The sequence below is a fragment of the Coregonus lavaretus genome (genome assembly GCF_964263955.1).
Source record: "Coregonus lavaretus genome assembly, chromosome: 37".
Classification (NCBI taxonomy): Eukaryota; Metazoa; Chordata; class Actinopteri; order Salmoniformes; family Salmonidae; genus Coregonus; species Coregonus lavaretus.
The window spans coordinates 5,755,865-5,767,825 of record NC_140024.1 but is presented as its reverse complement, the minus strand read 5'-3'; the positions used below and the strand labels follow the sequence as shown (position 1 = coordinate 5,767,825).

Genomic DNA, 11,961 nt, shown 5'->3' with positions numbered 1-11,961 from the left:
ACTTCTCGAAGGCAGCTTTATCTCCACGGCATACATCGGTAGAGTCCATGACTGGCTGTCCAAACTTCTCGTTCAGGGCTGCCATGGTGTGAGTAAGGCATGGGGGAGTTGAGGTATGAATCTGCCACTAGGCAGGCTTCTTCTAACTAAGTGATCTTCAGGTGCGATCTTCAGGTGAGCAAACTCACTTGGGTCTCGGCTGTTGAAGCTAGGGATGGTTGACCTAGGCTCTCTGTAGGTCTGCACTGCTGCTGCGGATGGGGTTGAGGGTCTGGCCTAGGTATCCATGGAAGCTGACCTGGTCGGCGACCTGGTGGCGGCTCTTCGTGGCTCATAGGCTGCTGCATGAGGGTGAGCCCTAGGAGGAAAAGACTGCCGGGTCACTGCACCAACGTAGCGCTGTGAAGGTGCAGCACTGGCCTGGTGAGGAGGTTGGCGATAGTCCCCATCAGGGTGGTAACTTGACTCTCTGGGACACGGCGAAGGTGTTGCCTCTCTTGGAGGGTGGCCTGGAGTCTTGACTACTGATGCTGGTCTGCTCTGCTTAGCAGCAGCGGAAGTAGCCTGATCCCTCATGACTTTGAGCTCACTCATCTTGTCCAGGAGGTCTACTACTTGTTCTTTCTCTGGCTGCTCTTTCTTCCTCTGTAGGCCATGGTGGTGGATCAGGTTGCTGGGGGACCTTGAAGGCCCACTCAACCATGTGTCTCTCATATAACTTCTCAGATCCATCTGATAGAAGTTATTATTTCTGAGAAGTTATATGAGAGACACATGGTTGAGTGTGCCTTTTAATGTCCCCCAGCAACTGTAGGTGAGCAGGTCTGTCAGATTTAGAGGTGTGGGAGTCCATGAGTGGGAGTGGTGTTTCTATAATAGTCTCTCTGCTCTAACATTATTTATCACTACAGCCAACGATACCTGCATGTAATACCTTAATGACTCCTCAAAGTCCCTCGAGGTGAATGAAGCATTATGTCAGAAGAGAGGAACATACAACAGCACTCTTCAGCAGATTTCCAAAAGAGTGAGGTCGAATAATAGTTCTACTGTATGTAGCCTACAGTTTAGGTCAATATCATGCATTTGTTTTTCCTTACTCATTGATCACATCCAACCTCAAATCATCTCACACTATTAGCCGTGGTTTGTTGAAGATGATTGTATTTTTTTAAAAAGTATTGTCAATAGGCTACAGTAGTCTACTTTCAACAGGATCCAGACAAAATACTAATATTGTGTGATTTACCTGATGACCTAGAGATGGTGCTGTTCACCAGCAATTGAATAAGGCAGTGGACCAAGCAACAAGTGTTTGGCATAAATCAATCAAATCTATTAATTCCACAGACAATTATGTTATGTCAAGTAGAGTTGTAGCCTATGTGTTGAGTGATAATTAATTAAAAAGGTTTGATTCACATGGCCTGACCATAAGTTTCACCGTGAGCTAGAGACACGTCTCTAGTCAGTAAAGGGTTACCGCCTGTAATTGGATGAATGGATATTGTGGTTCGCCACAGCATCTGATTACACAGCGCTGGAGACCTCTCCAGAACAACCAGGAGGATTGCCTTTGTACCTACCTGCCCGTCGGATAACACACGTTTTGGGGCTTTTGTTGCACTGTTTCTGACTAAAGTACATTTAACCAATTTACCGCCGATGATATTAGGCCTACCTCGTGAATTTGAAGGGGCAGGAAATCGAATAATTATAACTTCGTTGCAATGGCAGAGTGCTATCTACGATGGCCTTCGCTGTCTTCGAGAAAGTTTTTGAGCGAAATTGTTGATTCACTGTCGGGTATGAAGAGAAGACTACTTTTTGCGTCTTTCGCCTATTTGGTTTGATCAAGGGATTGCTTTGGGAATTTTCGCTCGGGTGTTGGTAGGCTCCTCGAGCGCGGAGTGACGAAGGATTTTAAGCTGCAACAGGTATGTTTGTCGCAAACTGGATGGAAAAGGTAGTTCTGTTCCATTATAGTCGCCAAATGGTTACAGTTTTGTAACAACTTCATTCGTGTTTGCGTTTGTTCCATTGTTGCGGTGAACAGGAGTTACATTGTGTCGATAATGACCTAGAAAACAGCCAGGGTAGGCTAAACCGTACTTACGCCTATGGTTTAGCCTACCGACTCCATGAATGTAAGATCAAACATACATGGTGATTTATGTTGATGGGTGACTATCTCTTGGCACATTATTTAATTGTTTGGATTCACGTGATTTAAATACTCTCTAATGTGTATTTGGGTGGGTAGACAAGGCCGTGGAACAATCCATTTATCCTTGGGCTACTGTTGGCTGCACTCTTCAATGGATATAATCTATTAGGCTAATGCTATCCGACAGTAAACTATGTTGGCAAACATTGAAGACTTGAAGGTTTGTGTGAAACTGAGATGAATAAACGTTAAGGCCAACTGAACAAATGCGTTGTCTGTCAATCTTTTTCAATAGATCAACATTTACATTTACGTCATTTAGCAGACGCTCTTATCCAAAGCGACTTACAAATTGGTGCATTCACCCTATAGCCAGTGGGATAACCACTTTACAATTTTTCAACAGTATGGCTATTAGTTGTATTGTTGACCAGAACAACTGGCAAGATCCAATACCTATAGGCTAAGTTACACAAAGGATGGATTGGGGAACCTCCCATTGAAGATGCATTTCAATGTTGTAATAAGCCATTGGAAGATGCATTTCTTCAATGGGAGGTTCCCCAATCTATCCTATGAGAACAACCCCACCCTTTTTAAAAGCAAGTGTAATTTCATAGGAATAGATTTTCAGGGCCATTAAGCATGACCACTGATATGCCTGTTCCTAGTATACTTTGAATAAGTAAATAATATCTTGCTTAGTCAGAGTATGGCTAGTCTGATACTTGTGCTAGTTATTGTTTAGCAAAACTGCTTTCTTTATGCAACAGAATTGGATCTGGTTCTGTTCTCATTTATTGCAGTGTAGCCTATATGTTTCTCCTGGGACCCCCAGCCATTCTCCAAGGATTGGTTTGGGAATCACTGGCCTGTACTTGGTACACTATGTTAATGTATTACATTTTAGTCATTTAGCAGACGCTCTTATCCAGAGGACTGACAGTTAGTGAGTGCATACATTTTTCATACTTTTTTCATACTGGCTAATTGAACCCACAACCCTGGCGTTGCAAGCGCCATGCTCTACCAACTGAGCTACACGGGGTCATGTATGACACATCACCTTGAGACAATGCCCTTGCCTAACTTTAAGGCACACTGCATTAGACCCTGTGTGTCTATAATGTAGCCTATTGTGGTCTCACACTTGCTGCCAAGCTTTCTCATTGCTTAAATAACCCTTCCTGCTGTTATTCTATCTTGAGCCTGTAGAGCTGGCATTGAGAATATCCTGCCCCATGAGAACTGTGATTTAGAAATGAGAGATTCAGGCCGTCTGCAAGTAACTAAAATAAGGCTGAGTCGGCCTTTCCTTAGGCTTGTTTTGTGTAGGCTAGTACTAACTGTGCTCTGTCCATTGATAGTTGACATTGCTTTTCACTCCTTCCTACATTAGTTTCAAGGATGGTAAGAGAGAATAATCTAAAGTACAGAGATATTCAACTCCAGTCCTTGACGGCTTCACTACTGCTGGTTTTCTTCTTTTTTCATTGTTGTTGAAGATGACCTGTATTGATTATTGACACCTCAGATTTTAGCACAGTGCAGACAACAGTATTCTTTAAAAAAAAATCCTTTGTTCTAAGTAGTTATTATTTGACATTGGTTGTGGAACAAACACGTCTTTGTTTCACATGACCAATTCTGGGATTTGAGGCTCACTTGGCCCTCCAGGGTAGGGTACATGGGGCTGAGCTGTGGCCAAACAGTGGATCCTTTTACTGGGGTAAGCGCTTCATGGAAGTTTTGCAGCAGTGAAAAACCATTGGGCTTGATTTCTGGATGTCTCACTTTAGAATTGAGGTGGCATTTGAGTTATATTCTTGCGTGTGCAACTGCAATCGACCGATCACTAAATATTCTTTAATCTTTTAAACAATTAATCTTATATTCAAGTTCAACTTGGAAAAAACTAAGAGCATGAGATTCACCTCAGGAGCTGTATACACAACATTCATTTATGTAACTATTCCTGTATCTGTTGGTGACAGTAGAGAACACTTTGCACCACTGTCCAATCCACAGGGTTTTCCCAAATCTGTCCTGCCCATCAGGGCTATGGCGCTCACTAAATTTCATCAGCCGGTGATTTGTCAAGCAAATAACTCTGTCTCACGGTAATTGACCGTTAATTAACAAACACATTTAGCATCTCCTGGCTTCCACACACAGCCTACAAGCCACTGATGCAGAACTTTTGGAACATCTGCGTTTTAAAAAGTCTGTGAATCCATGTAATATAGCCTACACCTTCATAATAAATACATTATTTTAGACAGGTCTAAAGAAACATGATATGAAGAAAATGTAGTCTATTTCAGTAGAACAGACTGGCACACTGAGTTGTCCTGATCTGGTTGTGGGTTACACTAGGTCATTTAGCAGACAAGATTTAGTTAGATTTCCGTGGCATTATTCTATAGTACGAAGAATACAATTGAACAAAGCTGAATAAAATAGAAAGGATATTTTCTCCAAACGATTTGAGGGAGTGCCCACATGCCGCTATTGTGTTGAGCTGTTAACAAAGAAACAGATGTTCCTATATGCTTAATTTAGAGTTATTAATGTAACTAGTTGTTCTACAAACGTTGGGCTATATGTTTTGATTTGTAATACATTGTAAGGCTGCTTGATGTGACTAATGAATTGAAGAAAGTCGCTTGAAAGGCTTGAGCTCTGCTTTGTTTTTTGCGCAGGCTGTACACACTTTATCAGTCTCTCATTCACAATTTGACAAGCACTTGATAATGCCTCAAATTTCACGGCGGCATCCCCTTTGTGTGGCTGTAATGCACCCTAAAACAATCCATGCCTTTAGTGGCCATTGTGCCCTTGGCCCGGAGTGCTGCATTGTGCCCTTCTCCCTGAGTGCTGCGCGCTCCAAAGCACCTCTCATTCACATGGCTCTCCATCACGTGATCGGGTCTTTCTCACAGGCTACAAGTGAAGACAGACACATCGGGGACAACTGCGCGCGTCCTTATCCAATTCTGAGGTGCATATTGAAAATATTGGAAGAACTGTCCACATTTTACTTTTCGTCAGCCAACAAGATGAGTAGGCCTAACGAAGAGCAAAAGCCTATGTCAATCTACTGTCCCCCATAGTACAAAAGTTGACCTATTCTGAGCGAGAAATAAATATTCCAAACACAGTCTGGGACAGTTGTGGGATGCGATAGATCCCTAATTAATACAACCACTAGCATTAAAAAAAAACGTTTTTACGCAATGTGGCTGACGCAACAGATCAGAAAGTTTAGCTTTAAATGTTGATAAACTATTAGGCTATTTCTTCACATTATAAATGTGCACATGGCAGTAGGCTATAAGCACAAATGTTACATTTAGTGCAAATGCAATTATGCATGTAATGCTTTTATTATAAAGGTGCAATTTTATTATGATAAATGATCTTCCCCAAACTTGAAACTCACGCGCTGCTTATGTATGCTAGTTAGGCTCTACACCCCTTGTAAAGCAGATTGATGTGCTTAATTTTAAGAAGTTATTTAGCCACTTTAGTTGTGATACAAACATTATCAAAACATATAGGCCTATGGGCTAGGCTACATGAGGTGTGCGACTATGATTTAGAAAAAGTCGCAAAAAGCAAGGCATTGTTTTTTGCCTTAAGCTGGGCATAATTCACAAGTGATAATATATCAATAGTGATAGGCTTATATTGTCACCCATTAGACTATTCTTGATTTAATCTTGTATTTACATATACTAAATAATATGTATGAAATTTTTTTGATTTAGAATGGACCATTTATCATGCACCTGTCTCAACCGGGGCAGCGGGACAAAATACATGTAATCTATGCACTTAAATAGTGAATGGAGGACGCTTTTCCTGTGGTTCATTTTCATGCCAGCCAGGTAGGCTATACTCCTGTTGTAAAGCTAAGCAATTTGCTTAATATTAGGAAAGTTGAGAAATAAATATAGTAGGCCTAGCCTATAGAAAGCTGATGGAAACAAACATATTTTGAATAGAGGCCATCGCTCTGTTTTCTCACGCAATTGCATAGCCTATAGAAATGTTGCACAACATGAGCTCATGGGCTCTCATGTGTTTGATTAGATTTCTTTTTTTTACATTTGCATTGATTTCAGAGTGATTAGAGGGAAAATAGAGTGCTGAGTACTAGGCAGTTGGCAAGTTTGGTAGGCTACTAATGACCATCAGCAGCATCAGAGCTTGGAGAAGCATAATTACCGTGACTAAATGGTCACGTGGAATTTGACTGCCTTCATGTCTCATGACCGCTGGTGTGGCGGTAATACGGTCACCGCAACAGCCCTAATCAGCACTTCTCCCTCAAGTCTCCAGAAAACTGTTTTGGGACCGAGAGGCACCTTTTCATTACAACTTTGGCGGAAATACGTTCCTAGCGTGTGAGGACCGTGTTTGCTGGCTTCATAAATGCTAACCAGCTAGCTAATATTTAGAAAAACTATTTTTTTGTTTAGCATAGTTATGCTAACCCGTTTGCTATCCCTTTAGTGTTGCTTGCTAGCTAGCTGGTTAGTTAGCTACAGTAGTTACTACTGCCATCAGTTGTTGTGTTATTACAATAATTTCTGTTCCAACCCTTGGTTGAAATTGAGAAAATGTTTGGTGTTCACACGTGTATTTGTTTGATTTACAACAGCAAAGGACCAAAAAATGTAATGAAATGTAAGATCTTTCACTTCAAAGATCAAAAAGGCCTGGACTAAATTATTCAAAATCAATTTGGTTGAAAGCAAGTGATTCTCGTTTCTATAGTTTTTCACCGCTGGTAAGTTGCAGGTGCGTACAGGGTAAAAATAGCCATTCAACAAGTTTTGAAAAGAGAACCGAACATTCTGCTCCATTTTAAAGTGCAAGGGTGCCAATATATTTGACCGCACCTGTAAGTAACCTTGTTTAAGCCCTCCAGCCCAGGGTTGGAAACATAACATTGGGGCTGAAGTTCCAACATTTATTTGGCGTTCAAACTGATTCTTTATCTTATTTGATTCTTAGCAGGTTATTTTAGATGTGTTTGTGATCCTGACCTTACATAGTTGGAGGGTCTCTTCCAAGACCATCACACTGCGTAGTTTTCCAGCACACCCATGACTGGTTTTCTAATGCTTCTGTGTGTGGTATTTCACTCTCTAATTCAGAATCTGCCACCTTTTGGAGCCAGGACTTATTATAACCATCTGACTGCCAGCCTCAGTCATGCTCTGACCGTGAGTGGTTCTCCTCTACTGCTCATGCTGTGCTCCTCTATACTCTATCTCTCCCTGTTATCCTCAGTTAGATCTCACACACTGCCTCTCTCTTCCAGTGCCGCAGAGAAAGCCAAGTTCCTCGACAGGGACATAATCTTTGACCTCATCCCATCTCATTTCATTTAATCTTGGGTAAGTCCTCTTCGGGTTCCACTCCTATGCAATTTGTGGATAATGCATTTTTATGTTTTAAATCTTTTTTTGCCCTATGTGCTACATTTTGGTCTGACTGAATATTTTTGGATTTGGTATTCTGTCTGACCTTTGGGGTAGACTGTTTCCCCATTTCTGAGGTATATGATGTCATCTCCATCGGTTAGTCCTCATCTATACAGTGATTCACACAAGAACGCCTGGCCTCTTAATCCGATAATTACAATGTGTGAAGTCTTTCTTCGCAAAACAGGTGTTACTCAGTCACTATCGATAGCAATCAATTAGTAATATTCTCTGGTGAGTTCTTACATGCTATAAATGTAAGGCTTCAATAGTATGCAGCACTCTAGTGTTTCCTTTGCGGTGTAAACATATATTCCATGTTGTAGCAACACAATTGTTTGGTTTGGTTTGTGAAACTCTGTGGGAGTATCACCTTGTTCTTCAGTGCAGGACTGCTCTATATTTAGTATTCAGACCCCTTGACTTTTCCACATTTTTGTTAAGTTACAGCCTTAAATAACAAATGTTCCTCATTAATCTACACACAATAACCCATAATGACAAAGCGAAAACAGGTTTTTAGAAATGTGTGCAAATGTATTACAAATAAAAAAACAGAATTATCTTATTTACATTAGTGTTCAGACCCTTTTGCTATGAGACTTGAAATTGAGCTTCGGTGTATACGGTTTCCATTGATCATCCTTGAGATGTTTCTCAACTTGATTGGACATGATTTTGAAAGGCACACACGTGTCTATATAAGACTGTAAGTCGCTTTGGATAAAAGCGTCTGCTAAATGGCATATTATATAAGGTCCCACTGTTGACAGTGCCCGTCAAAGCAAAAACCAAGCTATGAGGTCGAAGGAATTGTCCATAGAGCTCAGAGACAGGATTGTCGAGGCACAGATCTGGGGAAGAACACCAAAACAATTCTGCAGCATTGAAGGTCCCCAAGAACAGTGGCCTCCATCTTTCTTAAATGGAAGAAGTTTGGAACCACCAAGACTCTTCCTAGAGCTGGCCGCCAGGCCAAACTGAGCAATCGGGGGAGAAGGGCCTTGGTCAGGGAGGTGACCAAGAACCTGATGGTCACTCTGACAGAGCTCCGGTGTTCCTCTGGAGATGGGAGAACCTTCCAGAATGACAACCATCTCTGCAGCACTCCACCAATCAGGCCTTTATGGTGGTGGCCAGAGGGAAGCCACTCCTCAGTAAAAGGCACATGACAGCCCGCTTGGAGTTTGCCAAATGGCACCTGAAGCACTTTAAGACCATGAGAAACAAGATTCTCTGGTATGATGAAACCAAGGTTGAACTCTTTGGCCTGAATACCAAGCGTCACGTCTGGAGGAAACCTGGCACCATCCCTACGTTGAAACATGGTGGCAGCATCATGCTGTGGGGATGTTTATCAGCGTCATGGACTGGGAGACTTGTCAGGATCAAGGGAACAGAGCAAAGTACAGAGATCCTTGATGAAAACCTGCTCCAGAGCACTCAGGACCTCAGACTGGGGTGAATGTTCACCTTCCAACAGGGTAACGACCCTAAGCACACAGCCAAGACAACGGAGTGGCTTCGGGACAAGTCTCGGAATGTCCTTGAGTGGCCCAGCCAGAGCCCGGACTTGAACCCGATCAAACATCTCTGGAGAGACCTGAAAATAGCTGTGCAGCGACACTCCCCATCCAACCTGACAGAGCTTGAGAGGATCTGCAGAGAAGAATGGGAGAAACTCCCCAAATACAGGTGTGCCAAGCTTGTAGTGTCATACCCAAGAAGACCCGAGGGCTGTAGTCGCTGCCAAAGGTGCTTCAATAGAGTAAAGGGTTTGAATGCTTCAGTTTTTTTTGCAAAAAATTTCTACATGTTTTTGCTTTGTCATTATGGGGTATTGTGTGTAGATTGATGAGGAGGGAAAAAAACTATTAAATCAATTTTAGAATAAGGCTGTAACGTAACAACGTGGAAAAAGTGAAGGGGTCTGAATACTTTACGAATGCACTATGTTGCAGAAATCTAACAAGGAAATTATTTCCAGAGGATTCTATGCTTGCTCAGACTTTGAACTGTGCTTTCAGTGAAAATAATAGCTGCACATGCTGCTTGTATACATTAATCAGATTAATGACTACAAGTTTCCAGTGTGGTTTATGAGCTCTTAGCTTCTCCTTAATATGACCCAATGTTGGAAGAAAACAGGAGCCAATGTTCATTCTCTTACTCTGTCAGCATGGATAGCATCCCGAGGAGACGTTTTTAGTTCTGTACAAGTACAGTATAACTTAATCTCTCCAGCTAGTGTTTCTATCTCTAGGTTTTGTCATTTATGAATCTAGCTGGAATGTTTGTGTGTCTAAGCAATGTAAGTAAACCAGTTCCACATGCTACAAGTTGTTCTCAAAGCCACATCTAAGTGTGAAGGGGGCGGAGGGGTGAAAGCTCCCATAATGGGTTCAGAATGTGCTGCCATTTGGTATCCAATTTCCCTCTATGCTGTTCAGTCCTTGGCCTACTGGCCCATAAATACTTGTTTCCAGCTCTGACTTGAGACGACTAGTGCCCTTTTCCATTAAGGGTTCAGCAATGTTCGACCCAAATCCCTCTGACTGCTACACAGGACCTGCTGTCTTCTGTCAGCCATCCCTGTCAGCCATTCCCCTGCAGAGGATTTCATCTCCCAGAGATTTAAACACACAAATTCCAGTTCTGCTAAGTGATCTGGATGAACTGAGCATGCTGCCTAAACAAAGTCGGTGACCGGTGGAACGTAAACATCCTCTGACACAGGGATGATGTCCAAATGAAGGCCTGCAGCACATGGTCTGTTGCCTCTGAAGTTTGTTGCTCAGCTCACACATGGTGGTTATGTGCTTTCAAGTGTCAGGGGTCTTCCTTAATGCTTGTCATATACTTTGTTTTCCTCAGCATTTAGGAAAACTCTTTATGATCCTCAATATAGAAAGGTTGCTTTCAAGGTTTTTGTTAGACAATATAAATAGAAAAGGAACAGTCAGGCAAGGACCTATTGAATTTCATTAATTCTTTTAGAGTAATGTTTTGTTTTTCAACATTACATTTTTGGGGGGGAGGTCGGGGGGATTTTATAGGGTTAAAAAAAATGCTGAAGATTGAGGATGTAATCTCTGAGTAAAGGCTACATGCAAAAAGACCCAGATACCAGAGTGTGTGATTCTGCAGCCTGTCATGTTTACTGACTTAATCTTCGGTAGGATGAATTGTGTGTACTCTATAGGTGGCTGCTCTGCTTTCTGCGCTTATCCTTGTCATTTTGATATATCAATATGGAAAAGCCATCTGTTCGATTTCCCCCTCATGTTCTGGTAAAGGACACTAATAACCCTAAATGCCATACATGTATGGCATCTGTAGAAAAACATTACATATTAGTATCTATAGAATCCGAGCCTTTGGCCCCTCCAGAGACTAAATCTGTATCAGTATGTTGAGTCCAATGTGACCTAGATACTCAAGCTGCTGAAATGTCTTACTTATGCCGTCAACTGGTCATTGAATGGAGATTAGTGGTGGTTGACCCCTCCTTTACCCGCCCTACGATCTGCTTGTTTTCACTCATCGTTCAGGGGTTACATTACTTTACCCCGGGCCTCAATCCCTGTTGTCATGCTGCATCCCCAAACCACCTAACTTTTCCACTCTGAGATGGGTCAGAGATATTTACTTTTCAATTAGCAGGCCTTGCTGAAGTGAGCCTCTCATAGAGATTCCTGTTTTGGCGTGTTTGTGGGAAATGCCTCTCCTGCTAGCGTACATTCCACTGCCGCCTGACAGCACTGCCCCTCCTCTCCTTGCCAGCAGAAAGTTCAGGGATGTTGAATGTCTAAAAACTGTCTCCCACACAATGAGCCTCTTCTCTGCCTCTTCAACCCAAGCAGTCCATCCATGATGATCTGTTAATACCAGTCCTGTGTGAATGTAAACAAGCAGCTTATCACACGAATAGCTATGTCACACTAACTCTGTCTGACTGAGGTCTTGCAATACTCACCAAGGGTATTCTAAAGAAATTATGCGTGTAACATTTTCCATTTAACAGTAGCTAGGTTTCCATCCAATTGGAACACATTTTAATGCGAATATTCTAGAATCCGCATAAAGAAAATATGCGTATTTTACTACCAGTAGTGTTTACCACCAAATTGACTTGTTGCGGCTTAAAATCAGTGCGTGATGACGAAGAGCACACAATGTACTTTTTCGCTTACGTTTACATGTACCGGGAAAAAAATATCAAGTTCAATGTTTTCCCGTTGCATTTTCAACTCTACGGATAGTTTTGTCACAACTGTTGCGTTAAATAGCAAATGTGCC

At 42.0% G+C, this 11,961-nt stretch overlaps 1 long non-coding RNA gene across 1 annotated transcript; it reads left to right on the top strand.

The window, feature by feature from the left end:
- Window positions 1-1,496: 1,496 nt before the first annotated feature.
- Window positions 1,497-7,640, top strand: LOC311111446. Its single transcript, XR_014610772.1, has 3 exons — window positions 1,497-1,937; window positions 7,333-7,401; window positions 7,500-7,640. It is a non-coding gene; the product is annotated as an uncharacterized lncRNA (long non-coding RNA).
- The last annotated feature ends 4,321 nt before the right edge of the window (window positions 7,641-11,961 follow it).